Below are 22,298 nucleotides of genomic sequence, written 5' to 3' on the forward strand. Positions count from 1 at the left end.
ATGACCACACACTAAATGAACGGTCCCTCTGTGAAACTGCTCGTCAAGTGGATGACCAAATGAGGTGACGCCAGCACGTTCATAAATTAATGAAGAACCTCGGTTGTGCCTGCGTGATATCTCATCGTGTTCTTCTACAGACGATATTACTAGCATACTTAATGTATTTTTTCTTAGTACTGTCCTAAGCATAACTACCTGGAACAATACAGCTAAGTTTGGAAAAGTATTTGTTCTAAACAAGGTGAGTAGAGAGATTTTGGGGGGGGGGGGGCCTTCTGGCTCACTATCTCACATTATCGCTCACCCACGAGGTTTCGCCAAAAACTGAGCTTTTTATCCAAAAACACCCGAATCTTCCTGCTCTCATATACATTTTCATATTCTAAAATAATTATTTCATATAAAGGTGAATGTTAGAAAATAAACTTAATATATTGTTTATAAAAGATGAATGTAAGAAAATAAATTTAATATCATTTTTATAAGAGGTGAACGTAAGAAAATAAATAAAATGAATGAAAATTATTACTTTCTGTTTTAATAACCATAAGATTTTTATGAACAGCACTTTGTAAATGTTTTTTGAGATAAGTATTATTTACAATTTTACCACATACAACTGTAAATGTCTGGTAATTATATACACATTCTTTACATGTATTACATAATCCATCCTTTTGGTACTTACCTTTATGAAATTCATTAATATTTTTATATTCTGTGCAATTAGCACACTGCTTTAGCTGTTGGTGTTGCCCATTTAAAGAATATGAAATATAACAGGAAAAATAAAATCTTTAAAAATTTCATATAGTGAATTCCAGATCATGAAATTCATTATTATTATTTTTAAGTTTCTTCATTCCTTTATCTCTGAATTTCGTCTGTCCATCTTCAAAAAATTAAAGATTCAATTCAGTAATTAAATTTAGAATATCTATCTGGTAAAATAATTTTAAAATCATTATTAAGCTCTATACAAGTTTCTTGTCCATATCTAGTGTTTAAATATTTACATCCATTAACATTATATAAGATATTTACCTCTAGTTCACTTATTTCCAATCTCTTTCAAGACAATTACATTGTTGAGCTTCTTGATTAGAGTATCCCTTTATATAGAAAAAATTTTATTTAGATTTTTATAATTCATAATGTCCATATGGTAGTGTATTTTATTTTCCATAACATATTTTTTATCGTGATGTGGACTCAATGCTTTCTCATTTATTTCAACTGTTTAAATTTTATGACTTTCACTTCAAATCATATTGATTTTTCTGTAATGTTCTCTTTTGTTCAACAAGCAATCTTCCAAGATTATTCTGTTTGTAACAACACATTTCTTAACTCCTTTGAATTTTGTCTCTATTTTATCACCAACTTTATTAGCATAATTTTTTGCTCTTGGAATGCAGTATTATTCTATTAGTTTTTAATTGCATTCATCTTTCATTTTTCCTAAAACTTTCTTGTTTACTTGTGGAATTCCATAAATATTATCTGCTGGATTATCACTCATATCAAAATAATAAATCATTGCTATCATGTCTTCATAAAAGTCTTCAGTTTGTATACTGTAGATATAATGGTCTGTATCTTGATAACGCAACTCAATATTTTCCCATAATTTGGTTTCATCATTCTATAATGAAAATCATACATCAATTCTTTATATAAATCAAGTATACTCATTCTAACATAATAGGTTTATTAAATGTGATTTTTGTCTTATTCATATGAATGGCAACAAAATTTTCATTAAATATAGTTCTTCCTTTTAAGTTTGGCTTTGCTATTAATTTATCACACTTTTCTCCATCTGATACTAATTTTATATCCCCTTTGTTTCTTATATTTTCCATTGTCTTACCAAATATAGAATTATTCATCAATTTATAGAAATCCTTTTCTAAATCATACTTAGATCGCAACCTCATTTCTGTGTTCACATCTATATATTTCTTCAACCAATCAGATTGTTTAAATTTTGAAACTCTGTGAACTTTTTTATCTTCACTCCTAGAGAGAGATATTGTTTTAAGATTTCTGTAGTGAACTTCATAATTATTTTTGTTTTCCAGAGTAGTTAACAATTTGTTTTCTTTAGTACCTGTACACAATTTTATTTTCTGGAGCGAGTAGTAAATCTCTATGTAAATCAAATAGTTCTTTTGGATATTCAAAATCTACTTCAATAATATATCCAATTTCAGCAGTATCTAAATTTCAGTTCTTTTTGTAGAATCAAAATTATTTGGTTCATCCCATTCATATCAAGAATGTGGTAAATACTGATTCATAGCATAAGCATATAAATAGTTTGCATCAAAATCTGCTAAATGATTTGCAATATTTTTGCATCATAATTTTTCATATATTTATTATTTGCTTTTACATATCTCTTACAACATTCTGATGTATCACCTTTTATTTCTTTTTCAACCAAAAGAATCATATTGCAACCATGTAATAATTCTAGTGGTTGTGCAGTCATATTCGGCAGTGCATCCCAAGATATACTGGGTGTAGTAAAATACCAAGATGGATCTAAATTGTATGCTTTTATAGAAGTTTTTCTAAAATTTTCAGAAACATCAACTAACAGTAGTACATCAGTTTGAAGATACAGATCATGGCATTCACCAAAATTTTTCATATTACATTGTTTTCCAAATTAATTTTGCATGTCAGTAGTCTTCAACACTTATTTCTTAGTGATTCAAGTTATTGTAAAATTCTTCTTTTGCTGGTGATTGTGTCTCTCCAAGTTTCTTCCAAGATCCCACGTAATCATAGGACATACACTTTTTCTGATTACTAAATCGAATAATTCCACTTTGAAAAACTTCTTCATATTTTTCATTTGATCCCTCTTCAAATTTGATGAAAGTTTGTCATGTGAAGAACCCATAAATTTAAATCTATCAATAAATCTCATTTTCAGACTTTCTGTCTTTTTACCAAAACTAATATATCTGTCTTCATTGTTGGGTATTAAATGTATATCGCTCTTATCATACCCAAGTTCTGTCACAAATAAATGATAATCATAGCCAGATACATTATGTAAATAAATTGGTACAAAAATCAGATGTTTTAAGTGTAAAGTACATTTATTACATAATATTTTCCAGTCAAATGATCATGATGTCGAACCTTTTTATTATTTTTTGTATAATGACATGCACATAGTGTACAGACTTTAGAGTTATTATGTCTTGATTGTTCTTCAAAAGTTAATGACTCATTTCTTCAATTTCAGAATAAATTCTTCAAATTTCTTCAGCCTCTTTATTCATGTATTCAATAAATTTCTTATGACAGTTTGGTCCTCTAGAAACAACAGAATCTTTATAATGTCCATTAATGGAAATGCTACAATAACAGAACCCACTTGGTTTATGTTTTTGATATTTCATTGTATATTAATTTACTGGATTCGGTTGACTGTTGTCCATCTTCAATGCCAAACTTTCATAATCAGCATAAATAACAAATGGAACATTTTGTGTATGTTGATAATTTTTGAAATTATCTGGTAATTCAATGTAATTCTCTGGCATTTCTACTTTTAATGGTTTGTTAATTAACCAACTTGATATGTGATTATCTAATTTTTCTTTACTAGAGAAATGAAGTAAACACTGACCACAAATAAATTTTGTCTATTTATGTATTGTTATCTGAGCATAAACTAGGCAAGATGAGTCTTTTATTCACCAACATTGCGAATTATTTTCATTCTTAAAATAAAGGAGATTTAAATTTTTCTCTCTCTAACTTTTCGTAATTTTTAATGGATACACTTGATATTTTTCATGAAATGAATAAATATGTATAGATACATTAGTTCTCAATTTTTGGAATACGATAAACCACAACAGGAAATTCAATATTTTCCAGTTTGTGATCAAGATCAAGACCAATATTTTTATATTTTGTAACTGTTTCTGAAGTTTTATCTACGGGATATAAGGATGATTTTGTAGCCCAGAGAAAACATTTTTGATCTTTATTTTTTACATTAATACCCACTTTTCCTTTTTATTTTATCTGGTAATTCAATGTAAGTTGATCCTCTCAATAAAATATACCTGTTCATTCGTAACTGCAAACCAGTAATTCTATTTTATGTCCATCCTGTTCCACAAGTTTTAAAATCACCCACTCTTGATAAAATATTTTGTTTATGAATTTTAAATTTTTTAAATATCTTTCTTTTATGATCCGATAGGTCTCTGGAACTGAAATTCCGTAATATATCTGTCAGTCTGCATTTGTTAGTCACAAAAATGTTTTAAGGTTATCTTCTATCCACAATAGATTTTTAAATTGTTTTACAATTTTCATAATTTTTGGTTATTTAAGAAATGGTTAGGTTCTACTGAGTTCATATTATTTTCAAAATTAATAGTTTGTAAATGCAGTATCAACTACATAATCTGTAACTGTATTTCCATCTCTTGCTTTCTCAAATAAATTGGTATAAAAACGAAATAATATTTCTTTATTAGTTCTAGTTTTTTTATTCACAAACACATTTGTAGAAAATGGAAATAATTCTTTCAATAGTTTCTCCTCTTTATTTTGGAAAACATCGACATCATTTTCTGTTTTATGATAAGGACAATCTTTAGAAACAATTACCCTAAGTACAGAACCCACATTAGATGCCTAATGCCTTTTATTAATCTAATTATATCAGCTTTATTTAATTTACTATATTCTCTCAAGTTATTCATTCTACAATAGTCACAAAGTTGAACAACTGTGAATCTCTCCATTTGCTCTTTCTATTTTTCAAAACTGATCAGTGAGGGAATCCTTATTTAATAGACATTTAATTATTAAGTATGAGATGCTTCTACTTTCTTATTTTTCATGTACTCTAAAGTACATTTCTTACATTTAATGTTATGTTTATCTTTATGTGATGGATTTATGTAAAAACAACTTAAATCTTTAATCTCATGACAGCCCTTACATTTTTTGTTGACGCATCATTTCATTCTTCATTATTATTCATCTGTTTTATATATATATATATATATATATATATATATATATATATGTGTATGTATGTATATATATATATATATATATGTGTGTGTGTGTGTGTGTGTGTGTGTGTGTGTGTGTGTGTGTGTGTGTGTGTGTGTGTGTGTGTGTGTGTGTGTGTGTGTGTGTAAGTACAGTTGCATATAATGGTAGAAATGAAATTAAATTAGTAATCTTAAAGGAATTTTTGAAAAAGGATATACTGCCAATTGGTCAACAGAAACTTTTGAAATTAAATCAGTTATTCAGTCTAATCCAGTCACATACAAATTGAAAAATTGAAAGCTTTAGATGGAGTAGAAATAAAAAGAAATTTTTATGAGTATGAATTACAGAAAACAAACTCTCCAGATGTATATTTGTTTGAAAAAGTTTTGAGAAAGAAAGGAGATAAGGTATATGTTAAATGGCTAGGTTTTGATAGTTCACATGGCAGTTGGGTAAATAAAGAGAATGTAATTTTAAAAGAGACCAGTTAAACTAATATCATTTGTTATTAACATATTTTAATTTTTCATTTTTTCTAAGCTAATAAATATTATTTGTAATAAATGATGAGCCTAAATAACCTGCAAGTCTGTGAACTGAAAGCTAGAGAAGAACAAATTATTCAAATGATTCATCTGATGTGTAAGAAATTAAGTTTTGGGCAATTGTATGAGTTGTGCTTAACAAATGAAATGTACAGAAATCTAGTTGTTGATTATATTATAAAGGAAATTCCATTTAGTGAATATACATGGAAACATTTAATATCAGAGTGTAAAAAATTATCTGAACACTTCATAAAATATTTCAAGATAAATTTGATTGGAAATATATATATGATATGAGTTTAACTGGTCTCATTTAAAATTACATTCTCTTTATTTACCTAACTGCTATGTGAATTATCAAAATCTAGTCATTTGACATATATCTCCTTTCTTTCTCAAAACTTTTTCAACCAGATGTACATCTGGATAGTTCGTTTTCAGTAATTCATACACACAAAAATTTCTTTTTGCTTCTTCTCCATCTAATGCTTTCAATTTGTGTGAGATTGGATTAGACTGAATAACTGATTGAATTTCAAAAGTTGACCAATTGGCAGTATATCCTTTTTTTTTAAATTCCTTTCAATATACTAATTTTCACTTTATCTCCTTTTTTAAATTTATTGCTACCATTACATGCAACTGTGCCTATCTTGTAATTATTTTCATTGAATTGTATTGGTTTTATTTTTATTGTTGAATGTTTTATGTTATCGTATTTGTCAACTAATTTCAGAACTAAGTCAACCCATTTATAATTTCGTTGTAAGTTCAATTTTTTGCACATGTTTTCTTCACGTGATCTGTTAAATCTTTCTACAGTTGGTTTTAATTCAGTAAAAGTTGAATAATGATTAATATAATATTTTTTCAACTGTTCTTGAAATTATTTATTATAGAATTCTTTGCCATTATCTCTCTGTAAATTTTTTGGTTTTCTCCCTGTAAATATTTTTCAAAAGCCTCTGTTACACTTTTACCTGTTTTATCTTTAACTGAAATACCCCAAGCAAATTTTGAAAAAACCTCAGTAACAGTTAATAATCCTTTATTAATTTTAGATAATCATTTCCGTTTACCTGAGCCCACTTCAACTAGATCAGCGTGCTATGAATCATCAATACCGAATGAAACAACGCATCATCTTTTTAAAAAAATTCTCATTGGTTTATTGCCAAATCACGATTTTAGAAATTGTGTGAATTTTCATGGGGAGACGTGCGTGAAACTTGGTAAATAAGTGACCAATGTCGATTTTCCGTTCCAATTATGTTGTACGAAATGTCTGAAAAGGACAAGGAACAGGAGGGTCACCTGATTCAATAGATGTATAACACAAAATCCGATGTGTATCGTTTGCAAGTGATCTTGGTAATCACCGAATGTCTTCATGGACTTGAAAGTATTTACTTGGCTCACAGACTCAGCTGCCCTCGGAATTATTGACCACATCTGTGACGGCATGGAGTGATGTATGCACGTATTGAACCCCACTGAGACCAGTGGACTGTGGGTTGCAGCTGAGCGATCTTGGATTAGAGCGACCTCCCACCACTCGCGTTTCACAGGTTCATGCTACGAGGTGTCGCCGCTACCGCCCCGGGCTGCTACATGCTGCTAGACTCCGGACACCTGACACCTGGCGGTACCAAAGTTCTGGACAATTGAAGAATGGGATAAAATCCGTCGGTTTTGACCAATGATGTCATAGTTTACTCAGAGATATTAATGTCTTTATTTACGTACCGTAGATAACAAATTTTGTGGCGTAGCGTCATCATTGTAAATTCAAAAAAATGAATGTGTTTTTAAAAGACAGGGCTAGACATGGTGTACGATTTTTGTCGCTTGTATTAAATCATTTGTTCGTTCCAATTCATTCGGTGCTAGTTTTCAGTCTTAGTGAGTTTGACATGTTTTGGAAGAACTGTTTTTCATTCTGGACAATTTTTATTTTTTTATTTTTGTTTCTAGGTATGGATTTATCTGTTCCTATGAATGTGGAAAAATTGAAGCAGGGTTCGTCACCTGCAGTATGGAATACAAATTTCACAGTTGTTGCTTTTTTTCGCCTCCGCTAGCACTGCTATTACCCCGATATTTTTCAGTCGATACTAGTACTATCGAAGGCGAAAAGACCGTCTATAAAATAAATAAAATAAATAAAAAATGTTATTTTAAATATGTTAATTATTCTATCTGTATGATGGTGAGTGTGATTGCAATTGTATTTGCTTATCTGGTACGTGGACGTTTAATTATTCGGTATCAGACGCTTGACAATGGCTTTTTCGTAAAGGCAATGTTACTCGTAGTTGACCGTGACATAAAACTGAAATAATCGGACTTCGTAATTAAATCGTTTCCAAAGACTGCTGCGGTAGGTGCGTACTCATAATCTAAATCTCAATATTACAATAATTTGCCAGCCATGCCAATACGTCGTACAGAGGTGATTGTCTACTAAACATAAAAAAGTTACACAGTTAGTTAAATCAGATATATTCAATGAATAAGCCTACAGTTCATAATCCTACTTACTTTTATAAATATAAATTCTTTACAGAATCGAGTGCCTAGTGTGGTTGCAACTCGCAGTATTCTTCTATAACATGAAATATGGCGGTGTGCCAAACAATAAAATAAAATACGTGCTTCTCGCACCACTTCAACCAGAGCTCTCTCCTTCTTAATCAAACATAAGAGTAACGTAATTGTGCTTTTGTTTTATCAGCGACACAGCGCTGCAGTTGTGTGCCATAGGCTTTATTTATGTGTCACTAATTATTTATTTAATTAATATTTCGCGTTTCCGCGGAAACTCACGCTCGGCATGCAAATGTGCCTTTATACGTCGTACGAAATTTCCATCCCGTATTTCAGTCGGCCTACATAGATCAACTGAAGAATAGGATACTAGTGCCAGCAAAGACGAAAAAAGCGACATATGTAACGTAGGCGCCGGCCGCAGTGGTCTCGCGGTTCTAGGCGTGCAGTCCGGAACCGTGTGACTGCTACGGTCGCAGGTTCGAATCCTGCCTCGGGCATGGATGTGTGTGATGTCCTTAGGTTAGTTAGGTTTAAGTAGTTCTAAGTTCTAGGGGACTGATGACCACAGCAGTTGAGTCCCATAGTGCTCAGAGCCATTTGAACCATTTGAATTTGTAACGTAGGCGTCCTCTACCTTGTTGAATTATGAAGGTAGTATCCTGTTCTTCAGCTGAACTTTATAGGTCACCCAAAGTACGGATACAAATTTTACCTTTGTCGAGTTTTTCGCCTTCGCTAGCACTAGTAGCATATTCTTCCGCTGACCTCCATAGGTAAGCTGAAGTAAGGGATACAAATTTTACTATTTTAGGTTTTTTCGCCGTCTCTAGTACTACTATGATGATTTTCAATCCATGCTACTAGTAGCGAAGGCGAAAAAAAATTTGTATCTCATGATTCAGTTGACCCATGTGGATCAACGGCTTTCCAGATTGGGAAGGAGCGCCTGGTCCCCGGCACGAATTCACCTGGCAGACTTGTGTACTCGGGTCGAGGTCCGGTGGTCATCCGGCCAGTCTGTGGATGGTTTTTAGGAGGTATTCCATCCGCCTCGGCGAATGCGGCCTGGTTCCCTTTATTCCGCCTGAGCTATACTACGTCGGCGATTGCCGTTCAAAGAAGTTCTCCACGTACGGGTACACCACCATTACTCTAACACGCAAACATAGGGGTTACACTCATCTGGTGTCAGACGTTCCCTGGGGGTGTCCACCGGTGCCCGAAGCACACAATAACCCTGCAAGAGTGGTCCCGTGTGGAGCGGCGGAGGGGTGAAGTGGAATGCGGTAGTCGTCGTGGGGTTGTGGATCACTGCGGCTGCGGCGGGGACGGAGCCTCACCGTTGTTTCTAGGCCACCGGTTATCATCCAATACAATACAATACAATATGGATCAACTGAAGTTATGGGTTGTAAATTTTTTGCATGTCGATTTTTTTTCGCCTTCACGTAGTTCAGCTGAGTTACAGGATACCAATGTTACGTACATCGATTTTTTGGTCTTCGGTAGCATTAGTATCCTATTCTTCAGTTGACGTATATAGATAGTATGAAGTAGTACTGAGGTATGGGATACAAATTTTATGTATGTCGTTATTTTCGCCTTCGCTAGTTCTAGTATCAGCTTTAGAATAGGATGCTAGTAGTGGCGCAGGTGAGAAAAGCAACACCTGTAAAATTTGTATCCGTACTTCAAATGTTCAAATGTGTGTGAAATCTTATGGGACTTAACTGCTAAGGTCATCAGTCCCTAAGCTTACACACTACTTAACCTAAATTATCCTAAGAACAAACACACAGGACTCGAACCTCCGCCGGGACCAGCCGCACAGTCCATGACTGCAGCGCCTAAGATCGGTCGGCTAATCCCGCGCGGCTATCCGTACTTCAGTTGACCTACATAGTCAATTGATGAATGGGATACTAGTGCTAGCGAAGACGAGAAAGTCGACACATGTTAAATTTGTATCCCGTACTGCAGTTAACCTGAATTTCGGGGTGCAACTCATATGTGTCAACGGAGGTGCACCATGCTAACGTTACTTCTGTCCCTGTTTCTTTCTTTCTTTTTTGCACTAGTATCCCATTCTTCAATTGAACTGTATAGGTCAACTGGAGAATAGGATACTAGTACTCAAAGAAGCGATATACTTATCATTATGTTCGAAATATTAATGTACGCGATGTGTGTCTGCCATCTGTCTTCTCTGTCTTGCATTCTTTTGTTTCTCAACATTCGTCTTTGCTGTTAAATCTGTTCAATACATAATCTATGGTAACTTCTGACGTCATTGGTCAAAGCCGACGGCTTGCATCCCATTCTTCGGTAATCCCCTAAGTTGTAAACAACAGTCGTCTACGGAGCTGCGGCAACACTGATGCGTTGCCCTGGAAACGTATACAAAATCCCGTGATTGGATGTGGCAGCCTAGCGAAGCAGTTGCAAGAAGCTCGCTCGCCTTAGCTGTCAGGGATCTTCTTTCACTGTGCGCACGACCATAGGTATGTGTCTCTAATGTAACTGCTCATTAGCGTGCTTACAGCTTCAAGGTAACCGCGTGTTAATAGAAACAGATCGAGTTTATGTAAATGTTCTGTGGCACTTCACTAACAGGATTTCATGTTCTGATCTTCCGTGGCTCTCTGCACCTGTGAATAAATAACCGAACCAGTCTGTCACCTTAATTAGTCCAATTTATTCTCATAAAAGACTCTTGGATATAAATTGTGGAACACGTTCTTGGCTTCCAAACAACAGATTCCGTTATTAATTTAAGATTGCTGAAACAGATGTTTTTAATTCACAGAACGCTTCAAACTTCCTTACGATCAAAACATGAGAGTCGAACACAGGGCTTTGATTTTACAGACAATGCTCTTAGAGACTGGGCTACGTAAGCAACAGACACGACTCCCTCTCACAGCTTCAGTTCTATCCATACCTCTCTGTCATTTCCAAATTCTGAAGTATGGTAGATTAGACACGTCAGAATTTCCCGTAAATTTTACTTCGCAAATTTGTAAATGAAGAAATCGATAGCATCTATCGACGTTTTCCTATCCAAATAACGGGGAGAAGGGTGCTGTACCTTCGAGAGAAAGCTGATCGAGAGAGAGAGAGATAATAAATTGGCATGACAACCATACTGCTTTCATGTGGATGATGCTTCGTCTGACCTCATAACCTGCTCACTTAAGAGTCTTCTTTGTATAATGTCCGATAAGAGTAGAAGGAGAAGTAATGAATCAAAATTCATTCAAGTCCCGGCCGTGGCACAAATTTTAATTCATTATTTCAACTTATATCCTTATCGAAGATAAAGTTGACATTCATATCTTCATATGTACCAGGAAATAGTAATCCCATTAGATCAAGCTATTATGTATTTGGAACCTCAAATGCCAAAATTATAACGCACTACAATACACAGCAATATGCCGGGATGATATAGAGCAGTAATCGGATTTTTCATAGGACACTACTGGCCATTAAAATCGCTACATCACGAAGATGACGTCCTACAGACGCGAAATTTAATCGACAAGAAGAAGATGGGGACGTTTGCAAGACGACAACCATCTGCACGAACAGTTCGACGACGTTAACAGCAGCACGGACTATCATCTTGGAGGCCATGAGTGCGGTTACCCTTGACGCTGCATGACAGACAGGAGCACCTGTGATGGTGTACTCAACCACGAACCTAGGTGCATGAATGGCAAAACGTCATTTTTTCGGATAAATCCAGGTTCTGTTTACAGCATCATGATGGTCGCATCCGTGTTTGGCGACATCGCGGTGAACGCACATTGGAAGCGTTTTTTCGTCATCGCCATAATGGCGTATCACCTGGCTTGATGGTATGGGGTGCCATTGGTTACACGTCTCGTTCACCTCTTGTTCGCATTGACGGCACTTTGAACAGTGGACATTACATTTCAGATGTGTTACGACCCGTGACCCTACCCTTCATTCGATTCTTGCGAAACCCTACATTTTAGCAGGATAATGCACGACCGCATGTTGCAGGTCCTGTATGGGCCTCTCTGGATACAGAAAATGTTCGACTGCTGCCCTGGCGAGCACATTCTCCAGATCTCTCACCAATTGAAAACGTCTGGTCAATGGTGGCCGAGCAACTGGCTCGTCACAATACACCAGTCACTACTCTTTATGAACTGTGGTATCGTGTTGAAGCTGTATGGGCAGCTGTACCTGTGCACGCCATCCAATATCTGTTTGACTCAATGCGCAGGCGTATCAAGCCCGTCATTACGGCCAGAGGTGGTGTTCTGGGTACTGATTTCTCAGGATCTATACACCCAAATTGCGTGAAAATGTAATCACATGTCAGTTCTAGTATAATATATTTGTCCAATGAATACCCGTTTACCAACTGCATTTCTTCTTGTTGTATCAATTTTAATGGCCAGTAGTGTATACGGAATCTTAACAACGTATACTTGTACTTCAGACTTAGTGAACTAATCAGAAACTGTCTGAGACTGATAATTAAAAATAAATATACAAACCTGTCACATAATTTATAAACTTGGCGAACTATAAATACTTTGATCAGTTTGCTCGTTAGGAAACACTGTAAAACTCTTCTGCAATGAAAAACTGGCCATGGCAGTATACAAGCATTGAGAGTTTGGGTGATTAGGCAGGATGGGTCATATTTAAAAATCATATTCGGTGTGTGGTGGTATTCAAAGAACGAGGTGGGAAGGCAAGGATGATTTCTCCCGACGGGACCACATGTAAGCACAGTCACTGCAAGACGCAGCGACGAATAAGAGAAGTCGGCGGAGTCACGCCCTCAAGATTTCCATAGACCACTGCTGCAGAATAATTACTTACGTCTGGGCGGAGTGCATCCCAGAACAGCCTGCAATCACACCGAAGATGACAGCGTCGTGTCTCTACATTCACCATTGCAAGAGTTACGGCAAGAAAGGAAGAATGAATTGATTGTTGGTGTTAATAACGATCATCCTCCTTTACCTCCTCTGCATTACTGCAGATGACGTGTCACTGAGCACATATGTTCTGTGCGTGCAGTACACGTGAGGCGCCTAGTTGTTTCCACTGCACTGTGTGGAATACGAAGGTTCTGTTATAGTTCACTAACCTGCTGTCTTCAAATTGATGTCCCCAGCGCAGAAAACAGCACGCAGGTCGTAGGTTCTGTATTTTGAGGCTGAAACTGACTTTTAGCGAGGTTCTGTTCTGAAATAATGTATCACTTCTTTGGGATGCCACCCGCGTATTTTAATATAGTCACACGAGAAGACTACATGATCTTAAATACAACACCTTCTGATACAGCAAAGTATATGATCAAACACAATGTTTACGAAAATGTATCTTTACACTATTTGTGGCACGTGTCTGTGCCCCATGACTACCAGAGTGAATCTTTTGATATTGAATACTGGCAAACACATCCTGCCACAGACAACATGACTGTACATCTCGACTGCCTAATCCAGACTGACGAACAGGATCTTAAATAAAAATTGGAAACACATACTACGACAGACAACATGTCTGTTCTTCTCGGCTGCCTAATCCAGAGTGACGAACAGGAACTTAAATAAAAAGTGGAAACACATCCTTCGACAGACAACATGTCTTTCTTCTCGACTGCCTAACCCAGAGTGACGAACAGCCCGAAACATTTCGCAGGCCATACCAGAAAAGGCGTGATCCGAACGCTTCCGAAGTGCTTCGTCTGCAATTTCGTCAGTCTTTTGTTTTGATTTAAGTTGTTTTTAAGAATTATAAAATGACTGATTGATAGTCAGCTGTTGAGAGATGTTTATATTAAAAAGTGAAGTCATTCTAGCGAGTAGTGTAACTAATAGTAATAACTATACTTTAACGTTTTGGCGCCCTTGCTCCGAACACAGCAGCCAATCACAGAGCAGTAGCATTATGCAGGCGGTCTTCCTCACGGGAATGGTACCGAATCTAACATCTGTCACAGGTACCTCACACCACATTTCGTCATCTATATACTTGTTGCATTTCCACTGCTCTGGGAACAGCTTCATGGAACCTAATATGATGGCTGTCTGAGCCAGAAATGTTACAAAGAATTGTAATAGACAGACTATGCAACAAAGTTTACAGCCAATTGTGCTTTGAAGAAGAAACCATTATCTCGTACTGCATCAAGCGATACGTTAGTGTATAACGTAGCAAACTATTACGAGTAGCTCGCCATGTAGTCGGGAGGAGAGCAGATTTTGGTTCTCACGCAGGCACAGCTGACGCTGACTGCTGGACCCAGCGAGCCGTGTACTCGCTTAACGCTATCGGGGAATACGTTGCACATACTCTCTATGAGTCTGAAGAAGTACTATTAAATGTTAATCGATCTTTTTCATACTTAGTATACCAAATTATGTATGGATAACACATTCATACTGTTAAAATTTCAAATCAATGACTTCAGTACTTTCGGAGATTGGCATTGTGAAACTGAGTTAGGGACTGTAATGTATTTATCTATAGTATCAGTTGTAACTACAACCAAGAGGATAGGTTTATATAATCTAATTTTCTGGGATTTTCTTTAGTTTAATTACCACATATTTCGGACGTAATTAAAAATAACTTTGTAAATCATTATTTCACCGTGTTTTGTTTCTGGGAGTGTTTTGGAGAGACAGAGAGTCAATAGAGGACATACGACAAGTAAGAAAGTGATATTTTATTAAAACTATGTAAATGTATGCATGAGACAGTTGCTGTGCAATAGGGGAATTTGTGACGTACGTCCGAGCTGTAACACCATAGCTCTAATGCTGTACTGATTTATTTTGCCTTTTGTTTTGTTTAATGTTATAACGTTGAGTTTCTGTAAATGTTGGATTGAATCGATACCATGAGAGTGTTTATTCTTTTCTCTGTTATAAACTTGATGTCTTTTGGAATGTGGGAAGTTTGACCTATGTAAAATGTACGATATGAGCAAATGATATGTTTGTCTTTCTCACTTAATGTCTTTGGTTATCTTTGAGGTTGAATAATCTTGTTTCAATATTTTTTGTACAAATACCAATATTTGCAAATGTTCTGTTTTAATTAATATGTTTGGCTGTTGTTATGTAATTGCTGATCCTCACTTAGGGTTCTTAGTCATTTTGTATGTAAAAGGTGTTGTGATTCCCCTTAGAAACGGAACTGTGTAGCGCGCGCAATTTGTGGTTGGCCTAGGTAGAAAAGGTGGAATTGAGAGTTAGTCGGGGACGAGGTACCAAACTGTCAACTGCTCATGTAAAAGTTGTGTGTTGTGTTGGTTTTGAGAGAGGTTGTTTCTGGCGCTTTCCAATGCCTCGGATTGATGGATGGATAAAGAGCTGGAGCTATTCTGGAATTGATGACTGTAATCGCCACCAAGAAATGACAGAGTCCGGAAATTCTACCTGCAAATCCACCTACCAAAATGCAATCGCCAACACATTGCGCAATCACTGTAATGGAACACTATAGTAATGTACAGTGAAGGATCAGCTCATTGGATGTTTAGTGTACTCAAATACAAGGTAATTTTCAACTGAACTCTTGTACCTACCGTGATTTATCCCCAGTCACATATCCACTTAGGGTCCCTCCCACGCTAAAGTGCTTGCCGAGTGTCCTTTATTGAAAGAAAGTTAATGTGGCAAGAGAGTGAGCTAAAGTACATGATGCTTGATGAAAATAATTTTTCTATTAAAACTGCTTATTAATTTGTTGTTGCCCACTTCAAAATTAAAAGTTCTTAAAACTAAGGCTTATAAAGTTTTGCTTAGTAAATTATCACATTTCTCCCTGTTGTTAATCGCAAAAGGCGAGTCAGTTGCTTAAAGATATGTCAAGTTGTGTTCTACTGCAGTAAGAGTTGAAAACTAATACTGCTGAAGGTTACATGTTCATACTTGTTAAGGGCTTGTTTCTTTAGTGTATTGAAAGTGTGTTTAGTATACTCTGCTACAGTGGTCAAGATTAAGGGCCCCCCTCCACTGAACATAGTTCAGATGTACAAAATTACTTAATTATAGCAAGTTTCAATTACTCTTCCTATTCAAGTGAACTTCTGTACAATATTGGACTCCCCTTGTGTATTAAAAGTGCATATTAATGTTGTAACAGGATCTATAGTTTGTCTATTGTGCTCATGCTACGTAACGATTAATAGAAAGACAACTATTTATGAAAACAGTAACTTATTTATTCAAAAGACAGTGAGAAGTAATTTGTTGGTGAATTCCATTTAATTTCATTCTAAATAGAAAAGTATTTAGCTGAGAGAGACTTAACCTATGACCAGTTCATAATTTTGCAGTGAAATACATTTACAATTTTTTGTCAGATAGAAAAATGTTTGAAAAGAAATACTGAACCTATGTCCAATTTATGATTCTACAGTGAATATTAATAGTAATGTTATAAAGACCATTCATTTGAATAATCTCTGACGGTAATAGTGTGTATTGTTATCGGTTATATTTATGCCAATAGTTTGTTCTGATCTGTTAACTCCAACCTTAACCTGAACACACTGTATTCAGCTGACAGAGCTCATTGCATTCGCGTGTGGCAAAGTATAGGTTGTGTTTGTCCGTTAAAGTTACTTATACCTATTTTTTTAACAAGAATGTCAATCATTCTCTTGCCTAATTAGGCTGGCGACCGTTTTCTTTATCCTTTGAACAGTGGGGATAGGTTAAATATTGTTTATTACTGTTTGAATATTTACGTAATTCTGATTTTCACTTCCGATAAGCCACCTCCGTTAGATACAACACGGTCAACATAACAAAATTCCTCTCAGAGGGTAACACTGCTCTGTTGCGTTATACCATAATTACTTTAACAGGATAGTTTTCATTTCACGACCTGCTTCTAACTTTAGGGTTATGGTATAGCAGTAGCAGACGGTAGTGTTATAGAGTGAGCTTGATTTTGTAAAAAGCAGCCGGAAGGGCCGTTGATTATTAAATTTATTAGTAGTTTGTTTTGTTGAAAGGAATCGTATTTTGCTTTCATTTAATTTTATTCAGTTTCGGAATTACCAGATTTCTAGTCTAAATTAATTGTGGTAACCCGATTGCCTGAAATTAGAAACTCGGCGAGTATAGAAGTGCTCGAGATCTGATTGACTGCTTCACATATTAACACCTATGTTAAACAGCGCTGATCAAATTTATACCAAAATGTAGAAATTCGCGCTTTTGATTGGTTCTCGTGTCGTTAACGAAAAGCTAATACAGTGTTGAGTATTTTTTGAAAGTTTGGACTTTGTAGGCGGTTGACTTTTAGGAGATATTCGGGTGTGAAAGTTTCATGTCGTACATAAACTCCGCTTGGCGTGTTCCGTACAGATTACGAAATATTATGTCGAGCACTTCTCTACAAGAAGTCTAGTGAACGACTGACTGTGCTGAGTCGCAAGCGGTCGTGGGTCAATGACTGTTAAGGACGTTCAGTGCATCGGATCGGACTAATTATCTTCTGGCTGCTTTCGGATGTGAACTAGTAACAGAGACAATCAGTGAAATTGCATAATTGATGTTGCGGTATTTAAATACGGACTTGAGAGCCATTTTCCGTGTTTTAAAGACAATAAACCAATTTAAAGGAAATTTCAGATATTTTCTCAAATGAGTCCTGCAAGAATCCCGAACGCTCGATAGTTAAACGAACTTTCAGCTACCGTCCATGGACTGGAGTTATGTGGCCTTTGCGTGGTAGGTACTTAGTCCAATTTCGTCAACGCCTACCTATCCAGGTAGGTGTAATGATTGATTGAAGGATAGTGAGAGACCAACCCACGCCACCGCAAGTCTTCAGTGACAGTAGCAAACACATATGACATTCCTTTGGCTATGGTTTGTTTCAAAGTTAAGTATTCCATCTTGTTTAAGTTATAATAATCTACTAATTTGTATGTGTTACAGCATCAACTCGGCCTCCTCCAGAAGTAATCTAAGAGCCCATCATCGTGTGCATGAGTGTTATTTCATCCGGCACAGAATATAGGGTACATATCATACTTGTCACGGTTCACTGTCAGTGCGATGAGTTTGTTCTTCCATATGACTAGGATTTGTTTCCTTACCAACCCATACATTGTTTATTACGATCTGTAGAGCTTCCATGAATCTTATGAAATATTCCAGTCTCTTAAATATACTTCGTTGCTGATCGGGGGCCTTTAACCGGTACCCTAAATATGTGATGAACTTCGTATCCTCTCGCGTACTTGCGGTGCTACAAAAAGAGCTGACAAAACTGTTATATTTATCAGAACACCTTTAGTAGCATACGACTATCAGTCCCTTAATATTCTGTACATAGATCGTAAGATCGTCCACATACTCCAAACCATGGTCAACATCACAGACAGTGTTTAATTCAAGATATCTCTCGTAACTAAGACATCTATTGTTTCATTTCTTCTTTAGGTTTTCGCCCCCACAATGTCTTTTATACTCTAAGACTAGGAAAGGACAGCAGAGCCACCAATCCAAAACAAAGGCAGCCACCCCGAGCAGGTAGGGACGCCCATGCACCGCACGAAAAGTTCCCCCAACTTGATAACTAGATAAAGCGCATGATTGGGTCACACGAGTACAGAGGCCAAGAGTACAGGGGTGGAACTCGACATTACGAAATCGGCATGTTGCACCTCAACAGCTGTCATTGCGAACAAACGAATATGAGGGGCTGTAATGGGCTGGAAGTAACTGCAATACGTGAAAACTCTGCACTCGTTGATTTGTATTAAACTTACATGTTATTCGCGAATTACTCATTTTTCATGACAGTGAAGTTGGGGTAGAGCAAACACAAAATAAGGTGACCCATGCACAGAAACGCAGTTTCGTCCTGAGCACCGGGCGAGTCCAGCCAACTCTTTCCAAGGGAAACCCACATGATTTGCCTGTCGCTAGCCGACCTGCCCACTTCGAGCTTTCTCGTTTCTTTCTCTTCACTACACAGCACGGCACTGGAGTCTTCACGCACCGCAGGTGCGGGGAAAGCTCTGCTTAATCAAGTTATAGCGTCCCCAGTGCCATATTACGAAAAGACTTTAAATTATTTATAAAGAAGACATTCATAATTTGTAAGAGATTTTTTTTCATGTAGCCGTAAAATAATAATTTCTCTGTCCAAGTTTCAAATGCAAAGAAATAATTTATGACAAAATGATCTAAAGAGGTGACAAGATACACTCTTTTGTTAATTTTTTAGTCGTCTGGACTTCCTCTTTTGTCTTGAATGTGTCTAGAGGGACATCTTGCGTGTGCTGACGAATGTAAGCATATTTGTATGAGTTAAGCATATAATATACTGATTTAATATTATTGTGCACTTTTAATTTGTAAGAGGTGATCCCGATTTCATGTCCGCCTTCCTTGAATTAACCTGCATTCAAGTAATTTACAGCTCAACAATCGCAGCGGCCGATGCAGCCAACGACGTGGCGATATTGACATATGAAAATTTAACGGAAGCTGAAAACTCGCCCGCTATTAGCATAATATCAATTTTTCTCCACAGCCGCACGACGTTGCAGAAAATACTTAGCTTTAAGATTCTTATTTTCAGTACCATAGCCGAGAGCCAGAGCCAGGACTCCGACTACAATACAAAGGTTAACGGAGGTAAGAAAAATACTCTCGCGCGTGTGTGGGCCGCAATTTTAATTAATAACTAAAGATTTCTTGCTTTAAAGTGAACTGACTAGCCGAGGAAATTAATATGAAAAGTTTATTACATTGTTCAACTTAAATACCATTTTTATTAAGGCCCACCACGTAAGTCGGCAACAATCAAAAAATAATAATAACAATAATAGTAATATATTAAATTACGACGGCCGACGGACGCGAGAAAGTACATGTACCTGGAGTGAATAAAAAGTCGGAAACACCAAGAACACAACACATTGCCTTGCCTAATACGCATAGAAAACTCGTTGACTTTCAATACAGCTTCCAGTCGTCTTGGAATGGAGCTGGATAGCGATCACGTACCCTTCTCTCCAAAGTAGGCCATAAAGTCTCGATAATATACAGATTTTTCGACTGTGGTGCCAAGGGGAGATAAGACAAGTCACCCTCGTGCTCAAAAAACCAGCCCTAGACAATGCGAGCTGTGAGAACAGAAGCCCTGTTCTCTCGGAACACAGCATCAACAAAGTGGAACAAACATTGTACCATTGGGATGGATCTGATCAGCCAGAATAGTCGAACAGACTCAAATGGCTCTGAGCACTATAGGACTTAACATCTGAGGTCATCAATCTCCTAAAACTACTTAAACCTAACTAACCTAAGGACATCACACACATCCATGCCCGAGGCAGGGTTCGAACCTGCGACCGTAGCGGTCACGCGGTTCCAGACTGAAGCGCCTAGAAGCGCTCGGCCACACCGGCCGGCAGTCGAGCACACTTTGGCAGTAATTCGACCTTGCAGAGTAACCATGAGTTCCGTGGAGTACCACAATATAGGTGCCCAAGTCATCACCGAACCTCTGACATGCTTCACTCCTGTTTCGTAAACTGGGCTAGAAGTTGGAAACAGAGCTCATCAGGTCAAATGACCTCCTCCTGCTGCTCCATATTCCTAGTTCTATGAATTCGGCGTCTCATTTTTCTGTTGCGGGCATTTATGTCACTGATGAGTAGTTTTGAATTCCAGCTTGCCCTGCAATTCCTACTTCTGGAACTCCCTTCGTGTTGCTTTGGTGCTGACGTGGTTCGTAAGTGCGACATTCAGTTCTGTAGCGACATTTGCAGATGTCTTCCTCTTATTTTCGTCACAATCCTCCTCAATTACAGTCTGTCACGACAACTCAACACTTTCTCGGCCGCGTTGTGACATCACATACCGTCTTTTCATTTTTCAGCGGCCAGCGTAGTACCTACAGTTGCATTTAATTTGTTAGTCTAGAATGTTTGTTCTTAGATGAGTGAAGGGGTGACAGAGCCATTTTCCATTTAAACCTTGTTTTATCCGTTATTCGTTCTGCATTGTGACTATGTTGCACTGTGGTAATCAGTTTTACCTTCGCAATAATTTTTGGGGCCAGGAGTGTGAATTATGTTAGAATCAATGTGGTGATTAAAATTTTACTGACCACTTCTGAATGTACGTGATAGGGCGACTCGATAACAGTCCTGATAATCTTTACTTTGTGAGATTAGCGTGGGCTTTCACCTGTGTGTGCACTGTTTTACGAAAAACAGACGCGGTAGTGTACAAGGGACAGACGGTTGGCGGTCGAATGTCGTTACATCTAAACACACACCCCGCAAGACATCACACAATCCAAGGCAGAAGTTGCCTTGTTCTATAGCTGGTCATTCTCTTTCCTGTTCCACTCACAATGGAGTGACAGAAAAGAGTGACTACATGCTTTACTGTCTACTTGCTTTCATATGAGCTCTGATTTCTCGTATTTTGTCTTTGCAGTCTTTGCGTATGGTGTAAGTTGATGGTAGTGTAATCGCAATGCCGGTTCTCTAAGCTTTCTCAATAGCTTTCCGCGAAAAGAATATCGTCTCCCATCCAGGGATTTCTAGTTGAGTTCATGGAGCATTTCTGCAATACATGAATGTGCGCGTTGTCAGAGTTACCGCGTCACACGTATCGAAGTCATCTGGATCCATCGCCTGAAGGGTAATAAACCATACCCTGATTAGGATCAACATGTCCTAGTTTTGTTCCTTCCCTAATGTTATGCAAGAAGTATGAGCGTTTCGACTGCTACACATTTCCTATTGCTTGGTAAACAGGCTCAAGTGGTCTAGCTGGCTGTGACAATTCTAACATAAAACATCTGAACGATGTCTCGTTCCCCTTTACGGAGACATCACACTGCTGTTCATACTTTGTTGATTTGTTAGAGGGGAAAATGCCTAAGAGAACAACTGGTCCTCTACTATCGTGATATCTGCCGCTTCCAGTCTCCATCTTCGAAGCGGGTGCTTTCAGTACATACTGTGCTATTCGTGTAGTGCCGTTGTACGTCCTGCTGTTGTATTCGACGGTTATATACGGGAAGGAGAAGCTAATCGTTTGGAAGTCAACAGTAATACTGTTGGAAAAGCAAGATCTGGAATCTCTGTGCGATGATGAACCG

The sequence above is a fragment of the Schistocerca americana genome, chromosome 5 (assembly GCF_021461395.2).
Source record: "Schistocerca americana isolate TAMUIC-IGC-003095 chromosome 5, iqSchAmer2.1, whole genome shotgun sequence".
In the NCBI taxonomy this organism is placed as follows: Eukaryota; Metazoa; Arthropoda; class Insecta; order Orthoptera; family Acrididae; genus Schistocerca; species Schistocerca americana.